We start from the raw sequence: 6602 nt of genomic DNA on the forward strand, positions 1-6602 counted from the left end.
GACAAACGACGGGCGTTTGGCTCAGCCTTGGAGACTTCCCCAGGAGCCAGTCCTAGGAAAGGCCGAGGCACGTGGAAAATGGACTTCCTCTGTTGGGAGCCAGAGTGCCTTGAACATGGTGGCTGCAGAGCTCCAGAGGAAAGCTGGTCCGTGGGAATTTGTCATGCGGCTGCCCTGTGCTGGCCCTGGGAGGGCCCTGGAGGTCAGGAGCTCTGTGTGAAAGCACACCTCCTGGTCAGAGCGTGCTTTTGTCCTTTGTTGCTGGGGCTATGTGCGCTCACAGCTGGACCAAGTGGGGCTGTCTAGTTCCTGGGGATTGAAGTGCAGGATAGCACACCAGGGCCCATGAAGGTGAAGTCCTCCTCACCCAGGCTACAAGGGGACTCCCAGGGCTTGGAATAGGGAAATCCACACATCTGAGATTTCCATGTCACCGTTTTCCTCTCCACCAACTCCTCTGTGATTCCAGCTGTGCGATGGCAGACCACCAGCTTCCCGGGCCTTGCAGTTTGGGGACCCCTCAGCTCCAGGACCTTTCCATGCTAATGCAGCCTCTCTGCCCCACGAAAGAGCTCCATCTACAAGCCACCGAACAACCCCACATCTGCTTCTTCATCCATCTGGAACCCAGTCCGCCCAGATTCCTTGTGGACCTGCACTTCACTTCACCCCCGACCCCTCATCCTTACCTTCTCCCTTTGCTCCCGGCTCACTGACCCTCAGCTGGATTACCCCACCTGCCTGCTCAGTCTCAGGAGGGTTCAATCAGATTCTGTAGTTGAAATAACAGACATGGATTCCAACTACCAGAGGCAAAATAGTCCTATAAAGAAAAACATGGATCGCCTCGCAAAATACAAAGAAAGTCAAGGCCACCTGGCGAGGGGCGCTGTGTGGAAGAATGGATGCAGAGCCTCCTCAGGGCTGTGTCCACAACAAGCGAGCCCCAGCCCACTTCTGAACTGAGCCCCTCAGCTTGAGGCTCCGTTCAAGTGTCTGAGAGAATCTGATTAGGCAGGTTGAACTGTGCTCCCAATGTGTAACCCCGGGGACATTTGAGGGGTGGAAACAGGAGACGGTGGGTGCCCAAGGGGAGGTCCAGCTCCTAAGACACCAGGCTAAGGAAGTGGATCCTAGGCATGGGAAAGCCCACCTGTCCACCAGAGTGCCCGTTCTGGTCACAGACTCAGAGAGAAGACAAAGTGCATTCCACAGAGCAAGGGCGCTTCAGCATGTAACCAAGGTCCTGTCTGTTGAATGTCACAAGCTCAGGTCAATAACAAAATCTCCCCAGAGTCAGCATGTGCTAACCCCTCATGGCAGGAGGAGCAAGGCTGATAGATTTTGTTTATGGAAACTGACCATTTGGTAATCTTGCAGCCACACTCCAGCTATTGTCCCACAGGATATGAGATAAGACTCGCACGCATCAGGAAGGGTGAGTCTAAAACACTGTGTCATTTCAGCAAGGAATTAGATAGAGGGAGAATGGAATTTGTAACTGAAATCCCGGAGCTCAGCATCTCCTTTTCAAAGCCTAACTAAACAAAGCCCAAGGACAGACTTAAGCCGGGGCCCAGAGAGATGCAAGTGGCCTGGTTCAGAAAGAACCAGCCCTGACACAGAGACCTGCAGGTTGGCCCCGGAGCTGCTGACACGCAGCTTTCACAACCCACTTGATTTCTTGAGTCTTGTGCGCCTGCTTTAAAATGAGGCCAGTTGTTAAGGCAACAGTCCTGCCAGAACTTCGCTAAAATGCAACCCAAGGCCAAGGCTGGAGGTGCACAGTGCAGGCTAACTGCTCCCCAGGATGTGCGTATCACACTGCGCTGACTGTGTGCCCCTGGTGCATGGTCCTCTCTGTGGCCAGGGTTTGCATTCATGTCTGTATCTAAGATGCCCAACAGAGGGACTGACACACAAGAGCTCTTCTTGGATAGGAAGAAATTGCTGAAAGAATGAGGGTGTCTCTGAGGTTGACCTCGTTATCTCAGAGATGCCGTGATCACGAGGCACAAGGTAGACAGCACCCCAGAAACACCTGGCTCAGGAGGGCTGTGGGGTGTGTCCAGCACGACCACTAGAAGTTGCAGGAAACTTCTCTCTTTTCAGAATTCTCTGGAAAAACAAAAAATCAGGACATACAGAAAGGGGCTGGATCACCTGAAGCCCTCCCATTTCTGAAGGTAACTGAGGGAGAGAATTGGGGTGCGCCTCTGGCAGGGGGAGGAGCCTCATGGCAGGTCAGAGGCACAGGCTCCTTCGCACCCCTGTGGGTGAGGGAGGAGGGCTTGTCCAGGGTGTGGAGTCACCTCAGCCTCCCTATGACCTGAGCTGGTGACATTCAACAGACAGGACCATGGTGACATGCTGAAGTGTCCTTGCCCTGTGGAATGCACCTTGTCTTCTCACTGAGTCAACCCCGAGCCCTCTGCTCCCTAGGGACACCTCACAGCCCCAGCGTCCCAGCCTCTGCACACATGGGCTCTGCACCTGAGTCTCAAGGAAAGCAAAGCCGTCTGGGGTGTCCCAGGTGTCCCGACAAGACACACTCCCCAGGAGAGACCAGGTCCATCTTTTTAAGGAGACCCAGGGTCCTGAGAACCTGGGACAGACACCTCCTGGAGTTCCTCCCATGAGACCAAGCAGGGGCTGCAGTTCTGAGGTCAAGGATGCCAAGAGGGCTCTGGGGACAGCACTACTCACCATGTCCCCAAGGTGGAAGTAGCCCAAGTGTGCACGGACAGGTGAGTGCATGAACTGGTGGTCCTGCTGAGTCCTACCACACATGGAATCATGTTCAGTCTTAGAAAGAAAGGAAATTCTGGCCCATGCTGCAGCACGGATGGATCCTGAGGACATCAGGCTAAATGAAATAAGGGATCACAAAAGGACAGGTCCTGTGTGATTCCACCTATAAGAGGTCCCCAGAGGGGTCACATTCACAGAATGGCAGGTGCCAGGGCTGGGGGAGGGGAAGAGGGAGTCAGTGTTTCATGGACAGGGTTTAAGTTAAGCAAGAGTTCTGGAGATTGTGGCACAACAAGTGGACTTAACACTACCCAACCATCACTTAAAAATGGTTGTGATGGGGCAGGGGTTGTGGCTCAGGCCTAGCCCATGTGAAGCACTGGGTTCAATCCTCAGAACCACATAAAAATAAATACATAAAATAAAGCCTAAAGAAATGGTTATGATGGTAAAGAGAACATCAGAAGAGGAGCAGGGGACACAGGCACTTAGAGATCTAGACTCCCCAAAGAAGTGACCTGCAATCAAAATGGCAGCCCTGATGATAAAGGAAGAACCTGAATGAGTGGCTGAGCCAAATTGACCCATGGGTGACAGCTGGGGCCTCCTCAGTTAGCCCACCTCCTGCCACGGCCGGGGCACAGCTGCCCGAGCCCTCTGCTCCCTAGGGACACCTCACAGCCCCATCGTCCCAGCCTCTGCACGCATGGGCTCTGCACCTGAGTCTCAAGAAAGCAAAGCCAGTCTGGGGTCTGGGGAGCAGGAGTGGGAAGGGAGGGTGTCCACAGCCAAAACCCAACAGTGACGTCCTGGGCACCCCTCTTGATGGTGACCCCACTGAACACACACCACCCGCCTCAACAATCCCCTGGCACCCCCAGGTGTCCGCCTGTTCCCCCTTCTCCGACTTTGCCTTTATGTAACAGTGATGATCGAGTTGACTATTCTCTGCAAACGGAATGAAAATAGCTAACATAAAGTATTCCCACTCAGCTAAGAGAAAACCCAATTCAACATCAACATGTGATTTACGGGCCACACAATTGTCAAGGGCTTTAACAGCACTCAATGCTGACAAATTGAGGTGCATCATGGGAATAAAGTAAAATTCTGGATTTAATGGAATTTTTTTTTAACAAACCTCTGAAACTCATTTTGGCAATAGTTATAGGAGGGTTTAAGATGTTCATTTGGGTCAGGCTTTCTAAGAGTGTGTCTGTCCTAGGTACGCACATTGAAATAGGTATAACTAGCTCTTTATTACAATTCTGTACATACAAAAATCTGGTGACAATTTGGATGTCTGATAGCATTTGATGGCTAAGTAAATTGGTGAATTTGTGTAATATAACATAATGTAATACAGACACTGAAAGTTGTGTTTCAGTGAATTTAAATGGCAATTAGCATTAATTTAAAATGATATTTAAAATACTCCATATACATTAAGAAATTACTTCTTTAAAATAAACATACATATAGATTCACAAAATATTGTATAAAAATTTTCAGTAAAAGAGTGGAAGTTTGTTGAGTCAACTGGATCTCCTGGGGGGAAAAGAAAACCATACCATATTTATATGAAACACTTACAGATTCACTATAGACTTAAATGTTGAAGGAAAATGAAGAAGAGTATAGAAAAGTAACTTTCTAGTGAACATGGAGTAGATAAAAGAATCCTTAAGCAAGGCACAAACATGTTAAATAATAAATAAGTAACAAGATTAAGATTTAAACATTATGAAGATAGTAGAAACGAAAGCCACAGAGAAATTTATAATACTTCATGTCTCAAATGGGTTCAAATCCAGAATAGACAAAGAACTTCTAAAAATCAAAAAGAAAAAAAATAACAGACTTGAAGAAATGGCAGGATGGGAAGAGGCCCTTCACGAGAGCCCATCCAGACGGCAAGACACACAGGAAAAGACCAGCTCGGAAGACAGATCCGAAGCAGAGGGCCGAGCGGCAGCCACCTGCACCGCCGGCCATTGTCCTCTGTTCAGCCACGTCCAGTCCTAGGTACACATCCTGAACACAGGGGCATGTGCCCCTCAAGAGATACTACCTGAGGGCTTACAGTGGCACTATTTGTGGCAAAATACCGGAAACTTCCAAAAAAGCTATTAGTTATTGATCAGTGGGGGGTAAATAAGCTGAGTCATGCCCACAAGATAGCTCTGCACAGCTGTTAGGATGAGAAACTGCCACTATGGGGCCACTATGGGGCCACTATGGGTGAGTCACCACGAGAGAACAGGGGTGCGAAGGGCAGGTCCCAAACAGCAGTGCACTGTGTGGCTCACCCTGTACAAAGAGGTGACCTTAAGTGCTGGTTCTGGGGGGCCGGGAGGGAGGGGCACTGGAGGGGACATGGGGACCCTGGGAGGGAGGGGCATTGGGCTGGAGGGACACTGGGGGGACAGGGGGACCCTGGGGTGCTCCTGAGGCGGTTTCCTCCAACCTGGCGCTGGCTGCACAGGTGTGTTCAGTGTTTGAAGATTTATTGAGCTGCACTTACAGGAGTTGTATAAATTGTATCCTCCTCATATGTAAATCGTACTTAAATATTTGTTTTAAGAGAGAGACAGACCCTGGAGGTTGTGCGTAGCTGTAACCTGTGGCTTCTGGGTGGGTCTTGGTTCCTGCGTGTGCCCACGTGTTGCCTCCCCTGTCGAGCAGCCTCTCGTTTGGCTTGCCCAGGGGCCCAGGCCCGGGGAAAAGCCAGCCCTCTCCACCTGGTGGGGAAAGTGCTTCAAAGAGGTTCCTGTTTTTGGACAAGGCCTGCAGCAATATTGTTCCTCAAATTCCGGAAACCAGAACTTACGCAGGGGCAAGACATTCTAGAAGCTGAAGGACCCATGCCATCCCTCAGCAGGAACCCCCCTGCCCAGGAAGCAGTCACTGCTGTGTGATCAGCTTTCTGTTATTCTAGCAAAATGCCTGAGACAATCAGCTCAGTGAGCAGAAGGGTTTATCAAGCTTTGGAGGTCTCAGTCCGGGGCCCATGGGCACCGCTGCTTTGAGGCCTGGAGTGAGACACTGCATCATGGCGGGGAGTGAAGGGTGAGCAAGCACATCACCTCATGGCAGCTGGAGGAAGTGGGGGGCCTGCCACCTGTCTGAAGACACACCCAAATGGTCTGACTTCCTCCCACCAGGCCCTGCCTCCAGAACATGCCACCACCTCCATAAAGCCTCAGGCAGGGACGAGGCTTCTGACCCTGGGCCTTTGGGTACACTCACCAAACCGAGTCGCTGCAGCTGTGTCTTTACAATGCCATTGTTTCCAGGCCGTCTGACCCAAGGCACAGCCTGTCTGGAGTGCAGGCTGGCTTCTCTGGTCAGTGCTGCTCTTAGAGAGTGGATCCTTCACTGTCCTGTATGCTCCGGAAAGTGCCATGGAGCACGGGAGACGAGGACTGTGAATCTACTCCAGTCTGTAGAGCCATGGGCTGGTGCAGCATCTCAGAGGGAAAGGGCTCTCCAGGGAGCTGGCGCTGCCCTGTCCTGGAGCACAGCCTCTTGTTTGTGCTTCAGGCAGCCAGGTGTCTACCTGACGCACCCCATTGTCCATGTGCCCTCCCCAGTGGTTCAGAATCAGAGGGGGCTCGAGGCTCAGGTATGGTCTGGCTATTTCTATTGCTCTATTTCTCCACCTTGTGCATCTCTCATTTGTCACCCTGCTGCCCATGATCACAGATGGCGGCAGTCACCAAATCCACACGACTCCTTCAGGCCACAGCCATCCCTCCGAGTCTTGAGCTTGGGCTGAATGGACACCCCTGATCCGAACCCATGGCCAGGAGAATGCCATGCCCTGATTGGCCAAGGCCTGGTTTGCCTGC

The sequence above is a fragment of the Ictidomys tridecemlineatus genome, chromosome 7 (genome assembly GCF_052094955.1).
Source record: "Ictidomys tridecemlineatus isolate mIctTri1 chromosome 7, mIctTri1.hap1, whole genome shotgun sequence".
NCBI lineage: Eukaryota > Metazoa > Chordata > Mammalia > Rodentia > Sciuridae > Ictidomys > Ictidomys tridecemlineatus.